Source organism: Scylla paramamosain, chromosome 4, assembly GCF_035594125.1.
Source record: "Scylla paramamosain isolate STU-SP2022 chromosome 4, ASM3559412v1, whole genome shotgun sequence".
Lineage (NCBI taxonomy): Eukaryota > Metazoa > Arthropoda > Malacostraca > Decapoda > Portunidae > Scylla > Scylla paramamosain.
The window spans coordinates 9,502,501-9,530,000 of record NC_087154.1 but is presented as its reverse complement, the minus strand read 5'-3'; the positions used below and the strand labels follow the sequence as shown (position 1 = coordinate 9,530,000).

At 41.2% G+C, this 27,500-nt stretch overlaps 1 long non-coding RNA gene across 2 annotated transcripts in view; it reads right to left on the bottom strand.

Moving 5' to 3' along the window:
- The window catches only part of LOC135099717 (uncharacterized), a 536,836-nt gene that overhangs the window by 338,111 nt on the left and 171,225 nt on the right, over positions 1 to 27,500 (bottom strand). For both annotated transcript variants that reach the window (XR_010268311.1, XR_010268310.1), the window contains exon 3: positions 24,283 to 24,365. This is a non-coding gene — a long non-coding RNA (uncharacterized LOC135099717). The remainder of the gene's footprint in view (positions 1 to 24,282; positions 24,366 to 27,500) is intronic.

Below are 27,500 nucleotides of genomic sequence, written 5' to 3'. Positions count from 1 at the left end.
TCCTTGAGGCAGTAATGCTTTGTGTCTGACGAAGGAGCGGCACGAGTGTTGATCCTGGAGAGCCTCACGCTGCCCATTAACCCCGCCAAGTGGCTCGTTTTGATCACTGAGGGTACATTGATTTGGTATGTAATCAGTGAACTTCTGGCCACGGATGAAAAACCTAACAAATACAGAGACACTGGAACTGGTCTGTGAATACCCAGCTTTCTATCGCGTAAATTGAGCGGGACATCCATTTGGGCCAATTAATGTTTCCTGCTGGCCTGGAAGAAAACCCCCCAAGCGGAAGGCAGCGGCCACGGGCGAGGTGCGAACCCTGCCGCTTCCCAGTCACCATTCAGTGGCTTTCGCGGCCGAGAGAGTTCCTGAGGTAAGCGCGTCACTACTCGCCTGCACCTGCCGGGTCTTTTCTCGAGCACCGCCATGCATCACTTTTAAAATAAGTCGAAAACTTTCATGTTTGGGAGTGAGTGTCAGACTGTCAAATATTACCGCGAGGTAACCACTACCTCGCCCCCTCTCCCTCCCCTTCCCATCCCATCCCTTACCACCTCACCCCCTCTATCTCTCCTTCCCATCCCACCCCTTACTGCTTCGCCTACTCTCCCTCCCCTTACTACCTCGCCTCCTCTGGCCTTCCCTTCCCATCCCATCTCTTACTGTCTCGCCTCCTCTCCCTCCCCTTCCCCTTACTATTCGTGTCTCGCCTGCTCTCCCCTCTCCTTCCCATCCCTTCTTCCTGTCCTCCCTCCATTCCCCTTCCCTACCCGCCTCGCCGCCCCTCCAGGGACCAAGCACCGCTTCACACCCTAATGTGTTTTGACGACAAACTGTGAAAAATAAGGCGACGACCTTGAAGGAGGCCAGGGCGTCAGTCTCACCTGCCTTACCTTTGCTCCCAACACGCGCCCTCAGCAATACTAATTTCGCTTGTTGTCTCAATGCGCAGGTAACCAGAAATAGAATTTGTTTTTATATACCATAATGATGAAAATCGTATTTCTGGGTACATGATGAAACTGCTATCCATAAAATTATAAAAAAGTTAAATGCACTTCATGTTTGTGATATTTGTAATGTAAAAATTCACTTTGCGTTTATTAAAGGAAAGACAAACAAGGAGTGGTGCGCGTTATTACTCCAGCAACACTTCATGCAATCAAGGCAGTTCGTTTTATTTCTCTGTTCTTTCACATTCACATCCCGCACCACCACCACCACCACCACCACCATCACCACCACCACCACCACCACCACCACCACCACCATCACCACCATCACTCACCACCAGCCTCCCGCCCCTAACTGGCAGTCCCCGACGCTAAAGTGACTCCAGCCAATCCCAGCGGCGGACGCTTCACTCTGCTTAACGACTGTACTAGATCAGCCCATTCCTAGACTTCTCCCTGTCCCTCTATGACCCTTTGACCCCAACGGCCTCCTCCTCCTCCTCCTCCTCCTCCTCCTCCTCCTCCTCCTCCTCCTCTTCCTCCTCCTCGCCCTCCTCTTCCTTCATGTTCGTCTCTTACTCTCCCTCTCCAACTAGGCTTCTCTTATCACGGCCATTTTCACTCGTCACTATCCCATCCCCCTCCTTCTCTTCCTCCTCCTCCTCCTTCTCTTCCTCCTCCTACTCCTTCTCGTTCTCCTCCTCCTCATCCTCCTCCTGGCCATCATCAGCTTTGCTATCACGGGGCATTTCCTGCGACAGTCTAACTTACATGCATAATATTCTCCGCAGGTCAGGCTCCCATTCACTTCTTCAGCGTCGCCCTCCGCCTCCACCTCACATAAACCTCACCGAGACAAGGCACTTCCCCTCCTCCTAAAACCTCCTTTCTGTCCCCAAACCCCTAAAACCCCTTTCCCCTCCTTCCCCTCGATTGCTACCCTCTCTAACCTCCCCTCCCACTTTCTCTCTTCTCTTCTCTTCCTAATGTCACAACCACTCTCACCTCCTCTCATCCACTTCCTTGCAAATCCACTTCCTCTCTCACACCTCCACCTTGCAGCCCTCTTCCCTCTCACCCTCTCCCTCTCTCCTTACCTCTTCCCCTGTCACACAACGGACTGAAATGGCACTGTCTTCACCCGAGTCAAGCCATCCAAGAACCAGCGGCCGATAGGGTCTATATGGTTATGTGAAGGTGGTGGTGGTGGTGGTGTTGATACCGGTAGTAGCGGAGGTGATGATGGTGGTGGTGATGGTGGTGGTGGTAGTGGTAGTGGTGGTGGTGGCGGTCATGAAAGTCTACGGTAACGCAGTGCCAGATTTAACATTCTCTCTCTCTCTCTCTCTCTCTCTCTCTCTCTCTCTCTCTCTCTCTCTCTCTCTCTCTCTCTCTCTCTCTCTCTCTCTCTCTCTCTCTCTCTCTCTCTCTCTCTCTCTCTCTCTCTCTCTCAATAGTGTTATGCAAGATGAATATCTGCCTGCACCTCATCGTCAACACTGTCATCATAATTATCGTCTACATAATAAACACTTCATATAAAAAAAAAAAAAGCAAAAACACACCTTCCGCAGAATAATAGAGTCAAAAAAAAAAAAAAAAAAAATTCGCCATTAACTGATATCACCATAAGCAATTAACAGTATAACAACACAAAGGCGACGACAAAGAAAGAAAAAAAAAAAAGGCAAACTTACCGCAGAGTGATAAAAAGGTAACTAAAAAGAGCAAGAAAAAGATATTCGTCGCCATCATCATCATCACCATCATCATCATCATCATCATCATCACCATCATCACCATCATCATCATCTTCACAAAAACGAATTAACACAAAAAAAATAAATAAATAAACAAATAAATAAATAAACAAATAAATAAATAAAAAAAAGATAAAACCTCTCTACAGTAGAATAACCAAAGTAAATTTAAAACCAGCCTCTGAAAAAAAAAAAAAAAACGAGAAAAGTATTCCGTTACAAACGCTAAATTTCAGAGCGTGAAGAAAATTGTGCGTTAGTCTCGTATTGTTCACACCACACGCTTTTATTTTCCATTTCCCCGCCACACCTTCACACAATTCTCCGCGCAGCATTTCTAGCGTTACAAAAGAACAATTAATAAATCATAACCGAACACCAATACAAGACACGAGGGGAGCGCTGTGCTGTAGAACCTTTTACTGTATTTTCTTAGCATGCAGCCATTCACATGACCTATCTCTGCTCGCATACATGAGGGAACACAAACGAGGAACAAGAGAGCTGTGCGTCGTGTTGTGTTTCGTGAGGTTGTTGTTGATAATCTATGCATCCTACACCAAGACGCAAAAGAACAGAAAGCAGGGCAATGGAAGAACACATGATGATTTTAGTCACATAAAAATGACACGAAGGAAAGCAAAGGCACACAAAGGAAGGAAGCGGCCAAAATTGTAAGAATGGAAATGAAGTCCACTAAATTGCTAGCTTCCCAAAAAAAAAAAAAAAATGGATGTTCCTCCACCCCGTCCCCCTCTATATATGTATATATACATATAAAAAAAAGAAGTTTACTTGCACTTAACGAATACAGAACAAACTAATACTCTTGCAATAACTTTCCTGTCCCATCAATGATCATAATAAAAAGTAAATGTAGACCTAGTTAGCAAAATATATTCGTTACCGATACGTTCCCATGTTATAACTGATTTAAGATTTTATTTATTTTTTCTTATTTTATTTTATTTTATTTTATTTTATTATTATTATTATTTTTTAGGACAACTTTCCTGAGGTTTCAACACAATGTTCTCACTAAGACACATTTACGTCACTTTAAAATTAACAAATTCACTAACAATAATGTCATGATTTATTTATTTTTCTTACTTTCTTTTCTTTCTTCAATTTTTATTTATTTTTTTTTTTGCCAGAACATGGAATCTTGTTTTTCATCTTACTCTCCGTACCCCTCCTCCTCCTCCTCCTCCTCCTCTTCTTCCTCCTCCATCCGCCTGTCCAGCTCTTCGTCCCCACCACGGCCACCCTCACGTCCCACCTCCCCCTCCATCCTCGTGTCGATCTCCTCTCCTCCCACAGTCACGTTTCACAGCTCTCACTCGCTCCCTCTCCCTCATTCTTCACGTCTGGATTAACTCACTTTCTCTCTCTGGCGTTATCTCCTCCTCCTCCTCCTCCTCCTCCTCCTCCTCCTCCTCCTCCTCCTCCACCTTCTCTTTACTCTTCCAGGATAAATTCTTCCTCTCTGTTTCTTGTCCTCCGCCCACCTCTCTCTCTCTCTCTCTCTCTCTCTCTCTCTCTCTCTCTCTCTCTCTCTCTCTCTCTCTCTCTCTTGAACAGCCCACCCTCGGATCCCTCTTCCACCACGAGTACTCTTCTTCTCTTTCCTCTCCTACTCCCCCTCCTGACGAACAGGGAAAGCAAGGAGGAGGAGGAGGAGGAGGAGGAGGAGGAGGAGGAGGAGGAGGAGGAGGAGGAGGAGGAGGAGGAGGAGGAGGAGGAGGAGGAGGAGGATACCTGAAAGTCCTCGCCATGACCTCCTTCAGCACAATATTCCTAATTGGCTTTTCGCGGACTTGACTCCTACTCCTCCTCCTCCTCCTCCTTCTCCTCCTCCTCCTCTTGCTGCTTCTCGTCTTTTTCTTAATTTGTGGCTACCTTTGTCCTCTCCATTACTTTTCTTTACAGTATATGCCTTTCTTTTTCTTTTCCTTCTTTTCTCCTTCTCCTTCTTCGTCTTCTTTCTCTTTGTTCTTTGCGTATCCTCCCATCCTTTAGTTTATTGCTTTTTACAACGATCGTCTTTCCTTTTTCTCTTCAATCTTTTTCTCTTCTTCTTCCTCTTCCTCCTTCTTTTCCTCTTTCCCATTTCCATCTTCTTCATTTTCGTCCTCCCATAGTATTCTCCTTCTCCTCTTCCTCCTCTTCCTCGTGTTCTTCCTCTTCCTCCTGCACACTGTTATCTTCCTTTTTCTTCTTACAACCCATTCTCGTTTGTCTCCTTTCTTTTTCTCTCCCTTCTCTTTCTTTACCTTCTTTTCTACTCTCACTACTGCTTTCTTCCTTCATTTTTCCCTAATCTCTCGTTCTCCTCCTCATTCACTTTTACGTCTAAAAACACCACCAACATTCACTCCTCTTGGCCTTATTGTTCTTGTTCCCCTTCTTTTCCTTCTTCTTCTTCTATTTTTTTCTGTATTGTAAACATTGCATCAACACTACTCACTTCCTCTCCTCTGCTGTCATCTTTTTTCCTCCTTAACTTGTCTTTCCGTTGCATTTCCTTCGTACCATCCTTCTTCCCTTATTCTCACATTTTCCTCCTCCTCTTCCACCATACAAACCAACCAACAAGCCAACAAACAAACAGACAGACGAATAAACAGAGGAATAAAAAGAGAGACAACAACAAAGATTTGAGAAATATCAAGTAGATAAGAAACAGAAGGAAGATAAGGGAGAGCGAGAAAGAGAGAGAGAGAGAGAGAGAGGGAATGAAGGAAGGTACAGAGGAATAGGAAATAACCGAAAGAGGGCAACTCAAAAATCATGGAAGAGAAAAACTGAGGGAAAAAAAAACTTTACGAAGAGGAAAAGAAGAAAGATCAATGAAAGAACACAAAACTTCGAAGGGAGGATATAAGAAAATGAAGATAACGAATAGAGAAGACGACGAGAAGGAGGCGAAGGAAGGAGAAGAAGAAGAAGGACGGAAGAAGAGAAGAAGGGCATGGGACGGAATAAAAGAGAAGGAAAATAAGATAAATGAAAATGTAAGAGAGAGAGAGAGAGAGAGAGAGAGAGAGAGAGAGAGAGAGAGAGAGAGAGAGAGAGAGAGAGAGAGAGAGAGAGAGAGAGAGAGAGAGAGAGAGAGAGAGAGAGAGTCACAAATAAAACACAGAAAAGAAAAGACAGTGAAAATTGAAAGAAAGATAAGCATGAAGGCAGAAAGAAAGGATGATAAGAAGAAAGAGAAGATACGGAGAGGGAAGGAAAGGAGGAAAAAGGAAGAAAGGAAGGGAGACAGTTAGTTCAGCCAGGTAAAGTAAAACACAGAATTCTAAGGAAGATGAATAAAAATAAGAGGAAAGAAGAGAGATGAAAACTTTCCCCTTCAGAAAAATAACTGCAGAGGAAGGAAGGAAAGGAGCAAGACACACAACGGGAAAAAAGAACAAAAGAATGAGATGGTACAGGGAAAATAAAAGAAAGGGAGACTAGAAAACAAAAGAAAGAAGTTGGAAAGGAGACTAAGCGACAGAAGAGGAGAAATAATAAAAAGAAAAAAACATATTAAGAATACAGAAAGTGAGGGAAAATGAAAAATGAGGGGGAAGAACAGGAAAAACCGAAGAGGGAGGGAATAAAACAGGGGAAAAATAGAAAGTAAACTGAAGGAAAGTGGAGGGAAACAAAAGCAGAGACAGAGAGACAGAGACAGAGACAGAGAGAGAGAGAGAGAGAGAGAGAGAGAGAGAGAGAGAGAGAGAGAGAGAGAGAGAGAGAGAGAGAGAGAGAGAGAGGACACGCTTCCCTTACCTTACCTTACTGTGAGAAAGAGAAGAGAATGAGAGGAAGGAAAGACCCCCTCTCTCTCTCTCTCTCTCTCTCTCTCTGCTGTAGCCCATCTCGTCTCCGTCAGAATAACTCTCGCCTACGCCCTTTCCGACATTATTAAATTCTGTGCTATTCTCTCCTCCTTCCCCGCCCCGAGCAATTTTCTAGGACCAGACAATCCCTCACACCCAGGCGTCGGCTCTCCAAAAGGCGGCACGTGGACGAGGAGGAGGAGGAGGAGGAGGAGGAGGAGGAGAAATAGGGAAGAACGAAATGACGGTAAGCAGTAGAGGAAGGACAAATGGAGAGAGAATGAGAAAGAAATAGAAAGGAAGGAAAGAAAGAAGGAAGGAAAGAAGACAGGAAGGAAGAGAAGGAGGGTGGAAGGAAGGGAAGGGAGACGAAAAGAAAGTAGAGAGGGTAGACGAATGAAAGGAGATTGTGAGAAAAAGAAATTGGAGTTAAGGAAGAAAAGAAGGGGGAAAAAAAAGAGGAAGGAAAGAGTAAGGAAGGAGTAATAACGTAATACTTTTTGGAAGAAGGAATAAAACAAGGAAAGATAAGTAAGAAGGAATGAAGATCAGTAATAAGGAAAGCTTTTCAGAAATAAGAAACAGAAATCAGGAGAGAGAGAGAGAGAGAGAGAGAGAGAGAGAGAGAGAGAGAGAGAGAGAGAGAGAGAGAGAGAGAGAGAGAGAGAGAGAGAGAGAGAGAGAGAGAGAGAGAGAAAGGAATATAAAAAAAAAGGGGGAGGAATGAGGAAGAGGAAGAGGAAGAAATAGAGACAAGAAGTAGGAGGTAAGGAAGGATGGGAGATAATAGAGATTTAGAAAGACAAAGGGAGCCGAAAAAAGGAAGCAACAACGAAAATATGTAGTCGTTTTTATAGAAGTTGTCCCTATTTTTTTCGTTCGTCAGAGAGAGAGAGAGAGAGAGAGAGAGAGAGAGAGAGAGAGAGAGAGAGAGAGAGAGAGAGAGAGAGAGAGAGAGAGAGAGAGAGAGAGAGAGAGAGAGAGAGAGAGAGTTGTAGTTTTCTTTCCTACTAATCTTCCATCTTTATGAACCAAGAATTTACTACATCTCCTCCTCCTCCTCCTCCTCCTCCTCCTCCTCCTCCTCTTCCTCCTCTTCTTCCTCCTCCTCCTTACCTGCCCCTAATCTCGTCTCTCAAACGGGGGCCTAGACAGTAAATAAGCTGAAGAGGAGGATGGCAGGAATGTCTTTGTGAGGGGACGGTTGACGTGTGTGTGTGTGTGTGTGTGTGTGTGTGTGTGTGTGTGTGTGTGTGTGTGTGTGTGTGTGTGTGTGTGTGTGTAAGGGCTAGTTAGTTTGTGCCTTTCTTGCTCTGAGAGGGAGGGAGGAAGGGAGGGAGGGAGGAAGGAAGGGAGAGAGAGAGAGAGAGAGAGAGAGAGAGAGAGAGAGAGAGAGAGAGAGAGAGAGAGAGAGAGAGAGAGAGAGAGCAGTAATGTCTGTATACTGCTTAACATTACTAAAACATTTATCTCTCTCTCTCTCTCTCTCTCTCTCTCTCTCTCTCTCTCTCTCTCTCTCTCTCTCTCTCTCTCTCTCTCTCTCTGCCAAAGCACAACAGTAATACTCACTAACGCAACAATCACAGCCAAACACAGCAACACAAAGGCGGTGGAACACAACTCTCTGCACTTTGAGGCCACATCACCTCAGTTGCATCCCTTTATATGCAACTCTGACAACTCAAACAGCAACGCAGAGCCAGAACACAACAATACACGCAGTTCAACTTAACTAACACTCCGGTATACTGAGTCAACACTAATACTACATGCCAGCACCTCCTCACCGTAGCACATACAGACTGTAACGCAAAAAATTACAGTTATATGTATATTGCTCTTCTGATCTTTCTAACTGCATGCCTCCCCTCCTCCCGCGGCCTCACAGCACAAGACTTTTTACTTCCTCCCACTCTTATTCTGTCCACACCTCTGATGCAAGAGTTAACCAGTATTTTCAATAATTCATCCCTTTCTCTGGTAAACTCCGGAACTCCCTGCCTGCTTCTGTATTTCCACCTTCCTGTGACTTGAACTGTTTCGAGAGGGAGGTTTCACGACACTTATTCTCCAATATTTGATTATCCTGCTTGATTTCACTTCGGGAACTGACACTCAAGTGGGCTTTTTTTTTTTTATTGCCCCTAGCCAGTGGCCCTCTTACTCAATAAAAGCTCATCTGTAACACTGCTGAAAGAAAAGGAAATACAGAATAAAATAAAAAGAGATATTAAGTAAAAAAAAATTATATTATATTTTATTTATGTGCACTTTCGCACACACAACACAACATAACAATATGGACACCCGTACTGTAATACACATAGAAGAAGCAGCAGCAGAAGAAGACGAAAAAGAAGAACAACAACAGCAGCAACAACAAGAACAACAATGAACAACAACAACAACAACAACAACAACAACAATGAACAACAACAACAACAACAACATTAACAACAACAACAACACCAATGAACAACAACAAAAATTAATAGAACATGAAATACAACAGAAGCACAAAAATTGAACCTTAACAACACAGCTCCATTCCACATAAAACACACACACACACACACACACACACACACACACACACAAAATAAAATAAAATAAAATAAAATAAAATAAAATAAATAAATAAATAAAGTAAAAAAAAAAACTAAATGAATAAATAAATAAATGAATAATAAAATACAATACAAACATCAACAACAACCTACCAACATTTATTTATTTTTTACATATATACACATACCAAACAAAGGACATTAAAGCAGCTAATTCTACATAGACAAGAATGAAACCCTGAAAGAAATAAGAAAAAAAAAGGAGACAAAAAAGTAATAAAAATAATAACTTCCCTAACCACAACACCACCACAACACCACCACACCACACCACAACACCACCACCACCACCACCAGTTACCTAATTATCATCTAAACACCAAAATGTTTCAGTACCAATTTCACAGAGAGCACTTAGTAATATGAGGCTGAAATTACCTAACGATCAAATTACGATTCAGTACTGATCAGTTTACCGTCACCACCACCACCATCACCATCACTACTACCGCCACCACCACCACCATCACCATCACTACTACCGCCACCACCACCAGGTAACAAATGAAATGAAGCGTAACAAACAAGACTTCTAATTCTCCTATGAACGAAATAAAAACAGAGAGAGAGAGAGAGAGAGAGAGAGAGAGAGAGAGAGAGAGAGAGAGAGAGAGAGAGAGAGAGAGAGAGAGAGAGAGAGAGAGAGAGAGAGAGAGAGAGAGAGAGAGAGAGAGAGAGAGAGAGTTTTCAATACCTTTTACTTCATCTTTTCAGAGAGAGACCAGAGATTACTATTATATCTTTAGGAACTTGTTGCATTGAGCGTTCGAGGAGGAGGAGGAGGAGGAGGAGGAGGAGGAGGAGGAGGAGGAGAAAAACTAATTACAGAAAAGTGGACTGATAGAAAGATAAGCTAAATAAAGATGAAAAAAGAGAGAGAGAGAGAGAGAGAGAGAGAGAGAGAGAGAGAGAGAGAGAGAGAGAGAGAGAGAGAGAGAGAGAGAGAGAGAGAGAGAGAGAGAGAGAGAGAGAGAGATTGATGGTACAGTTCGCTTTGTTTCTTCGTTCAGTTTCCTCATTTGAAGTCTTGACCCGCCGAACAATTCCACAAAGGAACGAAGAGGAGGAGGAGGAGGAGGAGGAGGGAAAGACGGACGAAGCGAATGGAGGAAGTGGCGAAAGAGACAAGAACCTAAGTCCTCCTCTACGGCCTCTTCTAGTGCCAAAGGAGGAGGAGGAGGAGGAGGAGGAGGAGGAGGAGGAGGAGGAGGAGGAGGAATACAAAGGAATACAAAGGAAAGCCAAACAGCAACAGACCTTTTGGTCCTTGAAAGGCTGTTTGGTAACTACTTCTAACTAGCTACAGGGAAGAGAGACAGGACAGCATAGCAGAAGGAGGAGGAGGAGGAGGAATACAAAGGAATACAAAGGAATACAAAGGAAGGCCAAAAAGCAACAGACCTTTTGGTCCTTGCAAGGCTGTTTGGTAACTACTTCTAACTAGCTACAGAGAAGAGAGACAGGACAGCATAGCAGAAGGCTCCTCCCCACCCACCACTCCCTCCAGCTTGCGCTGGCATGGAAATAGTTGGGAAAAGTACCATGCAGTATGGAAAAAACTGACATGGAAATTTTCATAGGAAAGGATGAAAGGAAGTTCTACTATTCACCCTACGGTGAACTCTATACGCCTACCTGAAAGTTAATACAAGTTATATTAAAACTGGTGAATAAGAGTTTATTAGTGAATTTAGTAATTATTCGGACAAGAAGAGAGCTTGTTGGGGATTTGCTTTTAAATATTTGTCTATTTTATTTTTGAATGATTCAAGGAGGAGGAGGAGGAGGGAAAACGAAGGAGGTGGGGAATAGGATAAAAAGAAGAAAAGAAAAAAAAACAGAGAACGGAAGAAGACGACGAGGAGGAGGTGGAGGAGAAGAAGGAAGAGGAAGGAAAGAGGAAATGAAGAAGAAGAAAATGTCTATGGTGGGAAAAAAAATGACGTGGAGGGGAAACACACACACACACACACACACACACACACACACACACACACACACACACACACACACACACACACACACACACACACACACACACACACACACACGGAGGTTAAAGATTTATGCAAACGTGAGGGAACATTCTGGTCTGTCCCGCGAGTCGAGGCAGCTTTTGTGGAGACTCCGGCACGTTTTTTACAACACTGCGCTGAGCTAATTAGGGTAAATCCCGACTTGTGCATTGTGGGGCTCAAGGAAGTCTGGAGGAGGAGGAAGAGGAGGAGGAGGAGGAGGAGGAGGAGGAGGAGGAGGAGGAGGAGGAGGAGGAGGAGGAGGAGGAGGAGGAGGAGTACTTTGGGTAACCTAACAGCAACCGACCTTTAGGAATTCACAATACTCTCTAGGGACTAATTCTAACTACTGCTTAAAGAGATAGGATGGCATTGTAGAGGAGGAGGAGGAGGAGGAGGAGGAAGTTTTGTGGGAGATGATACATGCAACAATAGATAGTGTCAGCTGTGGTGGTGGTGGTGGTGGTGGTGATCGCTGTGGTGGTGGGCGTATCTCATAAAAGGAAGCTAATTTATGATGCTTGGTATAAGTTATTATAATTACTCTTCCCTTTGTCTATGTGTCCCTCTTTCCCTTACTTCCCTCATTAAACACAACTACCCACTCCTACACAAACTTCCAAGCTTTCTACCTCCTCAAGCACCAACACCACCAGAGCCACCACCACCAGTACAACACAGCACAGCACAGCACCACAGACATGAACATAATTACAGTACATCTCCATTACAGATACAGTCATGGTGAGAAATCTAGTACAAACCTAACTAATCCATTTATTTTCACAGAATTTTGTGCATTTCTCCTCAACTTTCAGCCCTCTCTTACACTGACAGTCTCCTTGGAAAACTACATTACTTCCAGACTATAAGCACGTAAGAGAACATGAAACAGGAGACATGAAACACGGGGGGGGGGGGGATGAGTGCAGATGACTCCTTGACTTGCGAGATGCGTGGTGACAGAGACAGTGGTAGTCATCATGCTCTAAACAAGCTTCTAGATTTTAAACTGAAAAGAAGCGTACTACTATGGGAGTCTTACTTCAATTGATTTTAGGAGACAGTACAATTTTAGTCAAGATACTGAAGCATTACGAACAAACAAACAACAGTACTGCGTTGAGGTGGCAATGCACACGACTGTACATCACACATCGGCATCACAGCACTGCAGACGAGACCTAAATCACCGCACAACACAGCAGTCATACGCAAGTCCCATAATAGCATTTCTCACTCCCTGCCCTCCACTTCCGCGTCCCACAGTCAAGGAAGCAAATAAGAAAAGAAAAAGCCATTCCCTCCCTCTGCTTGTTGCTGTTTTTTTATTCTTCGTATGATTTGAACACTTTCAGGGGAAGAAATCTCTGGAATCAAATTGGCCTTCAATTCTAAGATCTTTATTTCATTTTACGTTTTGGAGAGGCGGCAACGACATTTTTTTTTTTTCCCTTCTCCGTTTTCTGTGTCCTTGACCAGTCTGTCATACGTAAAAAGTAAAATAAATAAAATAAGTTGATAAATAAATAAATGAAAATAAATAAATAAACAAAAAAAAAAAACATATTGGCACTATAAAGGCAAGGAATGTACAAAGTCGGAAACCAATCTTTTCAGAATCATGAAATTCCAAAAAAAAAAAAAAAATACTGCAGAAATTTACAAAACTAAACTGGAATAATGTTGTTGCATGTTGTAAAGAAAGAAACGAAAATGTATTGGAAAATGCAAAGAAGAAAATAAAGACTGAATTAATAACCATGATACCAATAACGACAGCAAATGCAACGATGAGGTCAATACTGAGGTCACTCAAACAACAACAACAACAACAACAACAACTACTACTAATACTAATACTAATACTAATACTACGAGTAATACTACGACACCATTGTAACATGCTCAACAACAACAACAACAACAACAACAACAACAACAACAACAACAACTACTACTACTACTACTACTACTACTACTACTACTACTACTACTACTACTACTACTACTACTACTTCCTCCTCCACCACACTAGCCACACCAAATCAATGTCCATTATTCACACACACAGAAGCAAATAACACTTCCTGGTCCGCTAAAGGTCTTGCATTTTAGAGCACTGAAATTCCACCTCATTACCACGGTGCATCATCGCTCCAATAACACCAACACTGACGGCTTCCCTGTCATTCACTGCTCAAACTCACATTTAGTCTTCATCATTATTAAACTCGTGATAATTACCGTAATCTCCAGGTAACGTATAGTGTAATCACAGAACAGTATAATTCCCATCATCATCATCAATATCACCATCATTATTGCCATGCCGAGATGTGAAAGTAATCAGTCTAGCAACATGTAATCTTTATTCAGAGTAATACAAATTTACAGCTATGCGCCTTCCTGCTACATGTTGCTGACAGGTTATGGTTAGCGAGGAAGGATGCAGGAAGGATGGCAGGCGCGGCTCATACTGTATATTTGCCTGATGCTGTGAAGGAAAGGGAGGGAGAGAGGCCAACTGGTGTATTGAGTCCATCGTCAGTAATTGCCAACATGAGGAGTGGTGAGCGACGCTGTCATCTGCATTTCAATACAAGTGGTTACAAAGGTGTTCTCATTTATGACTTTGGCCGGTATTCTTAAATATTCCGTCCATTCACATGGATTAATTTCGAAGGCCACAGAGGTGATCAATCGGGTCATCATGGGTGCTTTTCCCACTGATGATCCAACCTTCAACTCTCATTAGAATCATACAAACACTCTTGAAGCCCCGGTAACTTTCATTAGCTAGATGGTCAAGTTACAGCTCCGAAACGAAGCTCTAGCCTATACAGCTTCATCAGTGTCCAGGACCGCAATGGCACGTGTGAGGCACAGACCGCACTTACACTTATTGATCTTGTCTCGTGCGGCCTTGGATGAGGAGAACCGAAGACAACATTGAACATCAGCCCTTATTGTAAATACCGAGTTCTCTCATCAGAATTGTTTTCAAAAGCCGCAAAGAATATTAATCAAGTTTTCATGGGTATTTTTACACTGGAGGCACGGAATCCTTGTCAAACTATCACTAGAATCATGAAAATAAATAAATATATAAATAAATAAAACCCGCTGTAAAATGTTAAACGTTAGCGATGACACGACGAAATGTTTATGGAATATGGTTCATACACATATTCCATTGAGTCACTGAAGAATCCCCCAAGCTGAGGAAGTTAGGCCATACAGCGATATTCCATGAAGATCGCGACCAGCCATGAGGGGTGAAAGCCACAGGACGTCTAATAGAAATGTTACTGGATTCTGACAGACGCCCTTAGCTTGAGTAAAACTGTGATCAAGTGTGTTCCATGAATTCTTCCTAATGGGCAAAGCAACTTATTCGGAACCCTTTCCATGTTTTGAGGGTGACTAAAGATAATGGTAACTACTTCAGCGAAGCCACTGCACGTCACGAAACCCAAATTCCTGGATACGACCCACAAATAGAGCAACAGTCCATTCAGTTGGTTTGTTTTTGGATTACTGTTTCTCCTCCACCACAGACAAGACGGGCCTGTACTCTTGACCGTTTGGGATTTCAATATGACTGTTTTCAAAGACCACAGAGATCATTATTGAGGTTATCAAAGGTGTTTTTTTTTCATTATTATTAATGATGACTGCTTGACGACCGCAATCTAAAGCGTGGTAAAAAGAGTCGAAACAGATGAGAACACGATTCATAGTCTGAGAGCGACGTTCATCGTGTCCAAGGCGTGATTCACAAGGACTTCATCCCTGAGGGCAGCACTGTGAGTCAACAGTACCACGCGGACGTCGTTCAGCATCACTTTAAAAAGAACGTCATGAGGCGGCGGTCGGAACGTCACAGAAATGGCGATTCATCAGAATGATATGGCACGTAAACCTACTCCCTTGCACACCCACACAACATGTCTTCCTGAACTCCTTTACTTACGTTTCCTTCCACACAATGGTGTATCTAAGAATCTACATCAACAGGTCTCCAGAAAAGTACAATTCTCTGATTCTTATTCTTCCCACAACACCTTTATATACGTTCACTCCTACACAATGTCGTATCAAAGAATCCACGAGTAAGTACACGGACAGGTCTCGAGAAAAGTGTAGTTCTCAGGTCTTGATTCCCTCTCGATTTGGACCAGTGCGACTCTGAGCTGTATTCGCCGCTCAGGTTGGTCCCCAAGGGCGGGAGGTTCAGGGCCAAGATAGGAGTTTCAATGATGACGCTCTCAGATCTGTCCGCAGCAATAAAAGGAGCGGACTCACTCTTGCTCTCTTGCCTCTGGAGAACGCTTTGGGGGCGACTCGGGTTTCAATGTAATACTTGAGAGTAGATTCTGTGGAATAATTCTCATTACTTTTGGATTACACGCCGTGCTTCTCTTCTCTGCCTCGTCCTTGCAGTGTGAGTCAAAGGCCGCTGCACGGGACGAGGGGCAGGGATGGAACGCTCACTTCTCTCTCTCTCTCTCTCTCTCTCTCTCTCTCTCTCTCTCTCTCTCTCTCTCTCTCTCTCTCTCTCTCTCTCTCTCTCTCTCTCTCTCTCTCTCCAGAAAACTAAAAGGTGGCAGAAATTTTTTTTTTCTCTTTATAAGTACAACTTCCCTCTTCTGCTAATAATAATAATAATAATAATAATAATAATAATAATAATAATAATAATAATAATAATAATAATAATAATCATAATAATAATAATAATAATAATAATAATAATGAAAAACAGAAAAGGGAAAATATAACAGATTTCTAAAAGAACCCGAAAAAAAACATTGAAATAATAAAAGAGAAACGGAAGCGATAAAACAGAAAACAAAATTGAAACTGAAAAAGGACGAACTAAGCCAAAAAATAAATAAATAAATAAAATAAACAAATAAATAAATGAATAAATAAATAAAACTCCTCCCATCACTTTTTATTGTTAATTAACATTCATTGCACATTTAATTTATGCGCTATTTTTATTTATTTATTTTTTTCGCACCTTTCCTTTTCCACTTCCTCCTCGGGTGCCACCTCGGACGTGCAGGGAGGGACGTAAGGCGGCAAGGTGCAATGAAACGTTAATATTATTGCGGTGAGATGTGTGAAGATACGCGGCAGGTGAGTGTGTGTCTGTACGTACAGGTATTACATGTTCTTGCACCCTTTACATTTCCACCTATGCTGTTATTTCCATCTATTTCCTGTTTTCTTTTATTTGCCTGTTTATTTATCTATTTATTATTTTACTTTATTTATTTATTTTTTATTTATTATGTGTTACTGTTATTGTTGCCGTTGGTTGTTGTTGTTATAACTATTAGTATTTTTTTCTAGTATTTTTTTTTTTGTGTGTGTGTGTGTGTGTGTGTGTGTGTGTGTGTGTGTGTGTGTGTGTGTGTGTGTGTGTGTGTGTGTGTGTGTGTGTGTGTGTGTGTGTGTGTGTGTGTGTGTGTGTGTGTGTGTGTGTGTGTGACAGTAAATTGAAATCAATGTCCACACGACCTCGACACATTTCCACCTAGAGCCGAACACACACACACACACACACACACACACACACACACACACACACACACACCGTCAATTCATTAGCATCCTTCACCTTTACGACGCCCAAACAGTCTGGCACAAACTTCTCGCATTCCGCCGCATCTTTGTAAAAGCACGAACTTACTTGGACATTCACTGGAGAGCTTATATTAAGTCTTACTCATAAATAAATAAAAAGAAAAAAAAAAGGTGTCGTATTAACCAATATTTTCTTACAAACTATGAATTATATCTTAAAACAGCACCAACAACGACAACAACAATAACAACAATAAAATAATAATAATAATAATAATAATAATAATAATAATAATAACAACAACAACAACAACAACAACAACAATAGTAATGTGTAACAAACTAATAAGCTTTATTTCTACAGATAATTTATCTTCTACTTTCAAACTAATTCCGTGTTAATGAAGGCAATTTTTGTAATTTTATCCAAAAACGTGTACTACACTTTCCTATGAATTTTCTCAATTACTGATTATTTCCTATAGAAAAAAAAAAAACAAAAAAAATCATACACATCAACATATAATATTCTCCTTAACATTTCACACAGCGGCTTTTGTACATGTTATACACCTGACGTATTACACCGCGTTGTATTTTTCGCTTCACGTGTGCATCACCATTTAAATCACGGTTTTTCTTTTTTTTTTTTTTTTTTTTTCAGAATCACATCTTTTTCACAAGCGCTTCACTCTGTCCTGTGCAGTATGAAGACAATTTCCTGCTTAATGTAACTTAATGCTCTTAACTTATAAACCTTCACTGTAATCCCCTTCAACACTATATCACAAACACACACACACACACACACACACACACACACACACACACACACACACACACACACACACACACACACACACACACTCCATATCTTTTTAAAGCATATCTTTTAAAATTTTTATCACATTATACTTTGAATTTTTTTTTGTTACATTTTAACATCTTTACTGCAGTGTGTGTGTGTGTGTGTGTGTGTGTGTGTGTGTGTGTGTGTGTGTGTGTGTGTGTGTGTGTGTGTGTGTGTGTGTGTGTGTGTGTGTGTGTGTGTGTGTGTGTGTGTGTGTGTGTGTGTGTGTGTGTGTGTGTGTATGTTTGTGTGTGTCCTCTGCTTTATCCTTCTTTACAAACTGTATTAGCTTATCTCTTTTATGTAAATCTTTTAAGTGTAACAATTTATGCACTACTACTACTACTACTACTACTACTGCTATTGCCACCACCACCACCACCACCACCACCACCATCAAGAGTAATAACTTCTTACTTCTGTCTAGTTATTTCATTCTGTTCATCCTCTGCACCGCCTCTGCTTTAAGTTACAGCCAAGGAAAAAGTCCCGTCTCTAACCTTAACGAACACATCGCGGAATGAACGAAACTCTCCCGGTCATTGTGGTTTTTCAGTGGGATTTCATAATATTTCGTGGTGCTTGAATATTCATCGGACGCAGCGTGGGAGGTACTTCATTAACCAACTGGAGGTGCATTTATTTACATTTTTTTTTTTAATATATATATCTTTTTATAAATGTAAGTGTGCCAGCAAGATAATTAATTAAATATACTAGTATGTGATCACGTATAGACACACGTAGACACACACACACACACACACTCACACACAGGAGTGATTGCCTGGTTGTGTTTCATTCCCTTAATAGATTCCAATAATTAAAACACTAATCAAAACGAAGATATATGAGCCTTTAAAATTAATCCCAGGGAAAATGAAAATCAACTATGTGCTCTGAACTGTACAATTTGTAGTAGCGGCAGTGGTGGTGGTGGTGGTGGTGGTGGTGGTGGTGGTGGTAGTTGTAGCAGTAATAACTAAAACATTCAGCTTTTTAGATATTCCCAGTTCCTAGCAATTTCCTACACTGCTAATTTCTATCTTTTTTTTTCATACAGTATCCTTAAGTACACAGAAACCCATATGAAACTGTGTGTGTGTGTGTGTGTGTGTGTGTGTGTGTAAATTCTATTCATGTATAATCCATCTATCCTTCTATCTATGTACGTGCTGAAGAGCCTACGAATAGATGAATATATGAGTATCTTTTATTTTATATTGCTGAGTATATATCCCCAGTGCATGTATATATGTATATATGTATGTATGTATGTATGTATGTATGTAACTATGTATGTACGTACGTATGTATCTACCAACCTATCGACCTTATACATATCAACACCAATTACCGACTTCTCTAATCGTATTCCCTACAACATTCTCTCTCTCTCTCTCTCTCTCTCTCTCTCTCTCTCTCTCTCTCTCTCTCTCTCTCTCTCTCTCTCTCTCTGCCTTCCTATTCACGCCAGAGTTTCATTTCCCTGACTTTGACTCCCTCTCCCACTCTCCTGCTGCTCCCCCTCCTCTCCTCTCAAGTCCTGTCAGCGCTCTCTAGCCGTCCGCTGCTCTTACCATTCACTGTTTCGGCCCGCAAGATTTTAAGATTCCAAGATATTTTGCTCTTCCACTGTATTCACCTCCTCTCCTCCTTCGTCTCTAAAGTTCCGAAGTGTTCAGATATCTTAACTTTTCTATATTGGTTTTGCTTGTTTTATTATTTTCGTCTTTTTTTATTTTATTTATTTTTTTCTATTCTAGCAGTCAGATGAGATTGTGTTTATCTAAATATTTCGAGTGTACGTAGGTTCTTTTTTTTTAATTGCCTCATTTTCACTCAGCTCATTTAATTATCCACTTATTCACTCATTAATTATACTTTTTTTTTATTTTTTTTATTTTTTTTCATAAGTCAAATTTAATGATCGTCTTTACTGTAAGGGTTAGTCCTTTCTTCCTTTTATTCATGGCTCACTTTCACTTTCACTCACTCACTCATTCGCTTTGCTTCTTTGGCTACTAGAGTAAATTATCTTCATCTTCATTTCTCGTTTTATTCTTTTTTTTTCCTTCTCTTAATTACCTTAAGCCTTTCATTCACTCACAAGTCTATTTTCCTCATACATTAATTTTATATTCATCTTGCTCAGTTTCATTCACTCATTTACTCCTCACTCACTCACCCACTCACTTTTTTTTAACTGTCAGATCATATATTTATTTTTTTCTCCTTTCAGCTGACTCACTCTTTCATTAATTCCTTCACTCATTTACTTATTATCTTTGTTCTGTTTTTTTTTTTTTTTTGTTAAGGGTGTGACTAAATTATCCAAATATAATTTTCCTTTTCTTCTTTTAGCCGATTCAATCTTTCATTCTTTCGCTCACTGCCCCACTGTATATTTCTTTCTCTCTCTTTAACGCCCAGACTAAATGACTAACAAGTGTAATGATTTTTCTCCTTTTAAATGACTTAAGTTTTGGGTCATTCACTAACTCACTCACTTTCCTTTTTCTTTCCTTCTTTTTTTGCTTCCTCTTTCAACGGTTTAACAAAATTATCCACATTTTCATCCCAAGAGTAATGACTTTTCCTTCTTTAAACCAACTCTGAGTCTCACTCTTTGACTCACACCCACACACTCCTTTCCTCTCCTTCCACCACACGATAATAAATCCTTTTGACAAATTGCGCTCCTATCCGCTACACTTAAATCCAATACTTTTAATTTCATCTCGTGCATTAATCAAAAACCTCAAATATATAATTTTTTTTCCCTCTCTGGCTGGTGACGATCTACTCCAGCACGGCATTACTTTATGTTTACTCTGGATAACATCGTTGGATCTTATTAAGCCTTTCACTGGTAGGTAAGTATTTTCATTGACCAAAAAATAAAATAAAATAAATAAATAAATAAAAAATAAATAATAATAATAATAAAAATAAATAAATGAATAAATAGATAAATAAATAAATAATAATCCACAATATTTTTTGACGCTCATCCTTGCTCTACGGTCTCTTAACCCCTCGACTGCCATTTGATACATCTTTGCTTCATTGCTGATCAGTATGAGACACTTCTAATCTCTAAACAAGGTAGAAATTGCAATATATATTATCACCAATCCCGTTCTTTCTTGTAGCTCCTTATATAAATATTTCATGCATTATTTCTGGCGCTGTTAATTGTTTCGTATCTCAGTGAAGGGATTAAACAGTTGTACAGCCTAGAAAAGTTCAAATTTAATTCATATTTTCTCTCTTCTGAGTTTATGTTCCCATGCAAACGAAACTTTAGGGATCCTACTGTTAACAAAAGACCATCATAGGAGTGAAAGGGTTAAGCTTAGGATGATGTAGTTGAATAATGAAGGGTTTAAAAATAATCTCTATGTAACGGTTCATTATAATTGTGTCTTTATTTGCTCCACTCTGATTCCTGGAGTTTGGGAACGGGTCTGGATAACATCACAGGATTTCATTGACCTTATAATGACATTTTTGTGTAATCAAGAAATCAGAAATCATCTCTATGTAACGAAGCATTATACTGCAATTGTATCTTTATTTGCTCAATTCTGACTAACAATAGGTGATTTCGTGGAGTTTGGAAGCGACCTGTTACTGGATGAGGTAAGGGGAGAAGTCTTGCGATCAGTATTCATTGCTATCATTACTGTCGGTCTGCGTGTCCTTATAGATGCGCTGAACATCATGTATGACTATCCTACTTCAAAAAAATGTTGTGATTTTTTTTAAAGAATGAACTTTGAAAACGATACCTCTCTCTCTCTCTCTCTCTCTCTCTCTCTCTCTCTCTCTCTCTCTCTCTCTCTCTCTCTCTCTCTCTCTCTCTACTTCAAAGACAAGTACTATGAACACTTCTGAACCTCAAAATCATTGGCGTCGAGTGAGTGAGTGTTAAGCCAAGTCCTCACTCCCTCTCCAGCTGAGGAGAGGATGAGAGTGCCAACACTGCACGGAATGGACATAAGAGGAAGTCCCCCTTCATAGCAGCCGGCCTTCAGTTTTTTTTTCTTTTTTTCCCGGGTTTATACGTCCGGTTCCCCTAATCTATCAGGACTAGAACGTGGCCTCCGAAGGATAGACATTGGTTTGGGCATTTGGGGATCATTACTGTGAGTGATGCCCTTCCTAATCTCGGACCGTGGCCAGAATTCGAACCCCAAGCGCCTCCAGTACTTCATGGCAATGTTAATGATGCAAAAACAGGTAAAATAATAGATGTTTTAAAGAACACACACAACACATAAAAGAGGGATTTGCGGTATGGTATGTACGGGATTCTTCGCTTGGCCATACATTCATCAGTTGCCTTGGCGCCAGTGAGCGGGTGAGGCAGCACTTCCTTATGACCATTGAACTTTCACAAGCTAATAACACGATGGCACTTGCTACTTTATCGGAATAACTCAAGAAAACTTCACTGAACCAGAGTACAGGTTCAGGTATTCAAAGATTTTAACCACTGCACCATTCCTGCTGCCGGCGATGTCTTTGAAAGCTGTACCCTAAAGGTTGCACTAAACAATTTGATCAAGTTGTAGGGCACGCAATACCAGTTACAAGGTCAACCAACTCCATCCTTCTCATTTGTTTGCTTAGGATTCATTTTCTCCTATTGCTGTTTAAGCTTTCCGTGATCTCTCACTAGCTAAATCCATCTATTTGGTGTACATAGCCTTATAGTACACTTTTCAGAGTAACTTACACAAGCGAAGGCCAAGAAGAGTGGTGCTCTAGCGCTCAACCGTACAACCCTTCAGTTACAATACTTGAGTTTTACGGAAATAATTCAGCTTAGTAATTTCGAGACAGTGACTATTTATTTCAGGCAAAAAATATGATGCTTCTTTTAAATGATGATCTACACAATGAGGAGATTAGCAAACCAAATTGATGAACTGAATTAATCTAACCCTAATTTAACTAAATAGAAACACTTAAGTTGTTTCAATGTTATCACAATGCCCACTTCCTTGTTGGCTACATGCCGCCCTCAGACAGTGGATTGAGCGTCCCTGCTTTACAGTGGTAGAGGTGAAAAAGCGGCGGAAGAGCGAATACGTGCGAGGTCAAGTGGAGAAAGAATCAGCGGGAAAAATAAATGCAAGGTAACTCAAACTGCGGTTGTCTCCTTGTCATCAGGGAATGTCTGTTTACGAGGAAGTGAAGGTGAACTGTGAGTCTTTTGCAGCGGGACGGGGTGGAGGAATGGCAGACTGCAATAATGTCATGAGGTTGAAGGGAGGGGAAGGAAAAGACCAAATATGAAGAAAAAGAAGGCAACGGTAAGAAGTGGATGAACAAAAAAGATGAATAAGGTGGTGGGGAAGAAATGGAAAACGTAACAGTGATCTGCAGAAGGACAAGTAATGGGCTCAATCTTCATAGAGTTAGTTTTAAAAAGAGACAAGAAGAAAATGGCTCACAACGAGTAGTAAATGACTTGAACAGACTTTGTAAGCATGCTATTACTGCCAGGTTAACAGGAAACTTTAAAAAGAAGATAAGGTAAATTCATAAATAGGGATTACAGGTGGATCTAAGGAGGCATGTTTCATACAAGGACTGCCATGTGTGTGCCTGCTAGCTGCTTGCAACATTCCTTATTTCTATGTTCTTTAAATATATGACACACAGGAATGTACAAAATTGAGGATTGGTTCACTGTTACACCTGCACAGTAACAACATGGTCATTCGACACCTTATGTCAAAATATCAAAATACCTTGCTGAAAGGACAAAAATAAAAGCAACTTCAAGTTAAAAAATAAATTTGAATATGGCGAGAACAACATAAGAGTGTAGGGGAAGCTGCAAGAAGTCGTAAAACCTACACGTGGCAATCCCTGTGTGTGTAAAACGTACATACCCATATCAATCTATCATCGCTATTGTAAAGTCATCTAACGTTCTTTTAAGGCTCCCTACTGACTCGGCAAAAGAACCTGAGCCTACTGAAGTGATCTAATATTATCTGTGAACCAATACCCCTTTTTTTTCTATATCTAATTTTATCACGCTTGAACCTGTCACTTATATGCCATTCCCTTTCCCCAACACCGGAACAAGCACCACACACAACTGTCCCCTAAACCATCGAAGCACGCTATCAGCAAGCGCCGCGCAGTCAGGGGAACGAGGCAATACCAATAGGACTGGACCACTCAAGGCAGGATATGAGACAGGCGTGTGTTAGGCGTGTACGACCCTTCCTAAGACCGCGCCGTGCACGTGATCTCCAATATCTTAGCTGTGACAACTGGCCTCTCCCATCTCCGCTACCAGGAGACGGGTCGGTACAACACAGTCCTGTACTTGTTTAATCCTATCTTGATATAAACTGGAATATAAATTTATATCATAAGTGTGTACGGGTTAATAAACTCCCTACAGACGGGAGGACACGTGTGACAGGAAGGAGAAGAGGCAGCTTTAACTAACTAATCCTCCTGCTCGTTTCCTTCTCATATGTACTAAAAAATCCAGAAAAAAAGAAATACTTCGTCACAGCACTGCCATAAGATGAAAAGTATCTGTAACCCAGCGGTGGGCAAAACAGTTTCAATGCAGTAGAGTACAAGACTAAAATCAGAGGAAGTGACGTACCTTCTCCCCTGCAGTGGATGTTGTGGAGGCGGAAACAGAATGGCAGATGGAAGGAAACGACCACACGGAACACTGGTGGTAATCTGGGAAAAAAAAGAACAAATAATACTATATGTGAGTGAAATGAAGAATCAAATAACAACGGAAAGTGAAGTTCAGAAATGATGTGGAGGTTTTCAACGTCCTTATAGTGTAAAAGGGCAATAGATATGATAACCATGATAACATAAGGAGATAAATGGAACAGTATGCGCCCTTGAGAAGTGTGGGCTATAAATTTATTCTTGTCAACATTCAATATAGGATAAAAAAAAAAAAAAAAAATATATATATATATATATATATATATATATATATATATATATATATATATATATATATATATATATATATATATATATATATATATATATATATATAAATCGAAAATTTTTTTTAGTGGGAAAAGGCTGACGGTGACCAATAAATATTAAAGGGAATTTGATATCATATGCATTATGATAGAGAGAATATAATAAAAACATCTGTTCAAAGAATCACAAAAATATACAAAAATAGGAGACATGCAGAGGTGCAGAGAAGCAATGCCAACACTGCAGAGGAATTAGAAGGGAGAGATGAAGAAGGAACAGATGTATGGTGGGTGAGGAGCCACCATCACTAGTGAGGCACAGGGCAGGGAGCAGCGCTGTGCCTCTGGGAGTCTAGGGGAAGGCTCACCGTGAATAGTATTGAGTGCAGGCTGTGTGGCGGTAAGCTTACAAAACACAGAGGCTGCCATTCCGGAGTGCAAGAAAATGTGAGGTGAAAGGGAGAAGGAAAAGACAGATGCAAAAAATACGCAACAAAACATGAAAAAATATTACTAGATGACTTATTTAGCAAGGAAGGAATAACGACAAAACTGTATGCTTAATGCAAAACTGTAACCGACAACCACACTAAACTATTGAGCTAATGAAGATAATGCCATGAGTTGACCATTATTTTCAATCTTTCATCCCTTTCACTACTAATATCTGGAACAAACTGCCTAATCATAGCCAGTGTGTGTGTGTGTGTGTGTGTGTGTGTGTGTGTGTGTGTGTGTGTGTGTGTGTGTGTGTGTGTGTGTGTGTTTTCTATCTTACTTACACTTTAATTTCTTTTAAAAGTGGCAACATGAGTGTAACCTTTTTCAATTAACTTTTTGGGGAAGCGTCAACAAGAGACCATTTTTTTTTCTTGGTATATATAACATTTGTAGTCCTCGACCAGCATCCTTTTTAGACACGAAAATTTAAAAGAATTGCTCTCAGAAAGAAAAGTAAAATCTTGGACCAACACTGAGTACTGATAAATTCATACAGAGACACTCGTACGTAATAAAGATAACGAGCAATTAAGCTGTCGGAAAAGCAAATCTTAGGCACGACAAAACACACACAGTTCCAGTCTTAGTTCTAATGATTAATTAACCTCTTCCACTATTATGGCCTCACTTTCCTAACACCCAAAGCACTGAAAAAAATAAAAATAAAAGAAAGGAAAAAAGAAGAAAAAATGTTAAAGAGAGAGAGAGAGAGAAAGAGAGAGAGAGAGAGAGAGACTAAATATGATTTCTTTTCATAATAGAGAAAAAAAATAAGAGAACAAGGAGAGACTGAGAAAAAAAAACAGAAAAAGAAGAGAGAGAACAAGAAGCTTAATTTCATCTCTTTTCAGGCAACGGAGGAAAAGAAGAGAAGGAACAGGAGAAACTGAGGAAAGAAGAGAACAGAGAAAAAGAAGAGAGATAACAGCACACTGAATCATATCTCTCTTCGGACTACAGAGAGAAAAATACGAGAGAACGGGAGAGACCAAGAAAAAGAACATAACAGAGAAATAGGAGATAGAAAAGACTAATTTTTTTCTTTTTCCAAGCTACAAAACTACTCAAGACACTGTGGTACAATAATAAGTGTCTACAAATTAGTAAGTGACGAGCAAAAATATCAGCCATTAAAGGAATTAATGAACAAAATAAAGGAAGCTCAAGAAAGGATCACCGCCATTTAGCATCAGTCAGCACACTTCATTATCTCCCTTAGCACAGTTGCAGTATTTTTTCCCCTTTCCGCCGTGCACAACGCTCCGTCAGCCCCGTCAGGTGAGGCGCGGCACCCCACCCCCTTCCTCGACCCACCGGACCCCAGGGAACTTGGATGCGGGCCAGAAAGAGGCAGTTATTAATTTTAGATTCGCCAGAGGTAACGGGAGAAGGCGGGAGTCGTGGCGCAGGTGGCACTCATTACCTGAAGGAGGCAGGGGAGCAGGTGTGTGTGTGTGTGTGTGTGTGTGTGTGTGTGTGTGTGTGTGTGTGTGTGTGTGTGTGTGTGTGTGTGTGTGTGTGTGTGTGTGTGTGTGTGTGTGTGTGTGTGTGTGTGTGGCGCAGTGTTTACAGATGCCTCCCCCGTAGCGTGACGTGGGTCTCAGGTGTGACTCTCGCAGAATTATCTCCAGCCTCAGCATAATCCACTCTCCTGTCGATGCCTTTCCCCACCCGTAAAATGAGCTCACGTCCCTGCCCGGAGTGTGGACTTGCAGGAAATAATGGAACCTGTCCACCAGTCCCCTCGCGTGCTTTGCTTTATCCTGCACACGCCTCGCCCCTCGCCCCTCACCCCGCCCCCAGGTGACCTGCAACCCCCCCTCTCCCCTCTCCTTACCCCCCCCCATGCTCACTCCCGCCTTTGATTCCGCGTTCATAACTGTTCCAGTATTCAGCGCAGCCAAAGTGAATTACGTCTCTCTTTTGAAATCAACTTCAGATTCTTAAATCGGTTACGGCAGCGTAGTGAATATGAAAATGGAATTAATGTCATTTTACGCGTCTGACGTCACACCGGCGGAGGAGGAGGCGCCGCGTCCGCGTTGTTTGTGCAGGTAATTGGTTCATATTTAGTTTGACGCCATTACCCATTCACGAGGGAATAAACAACCGTCGCTGTGATGCGTAACATGAACGATAAAAAATGCAACTCTGAACGACGCAAACGAGGCAAACTGGCTATCGATCTGAGCGTGGAGGGCGCGGCGGGAGAGGCTGCAGCTGGCGTGATGCACAGATTTCCCTTGAAGGATTGCGGCTCGGAGTGCTGAGGGGCGGCGCGGGGTGGCCAGCAGGATCGTGTGACACACAACTAGACCATTTTTTTCAACGTTTTGTGGTGCCTAAAGAATTTTCACATGCTACG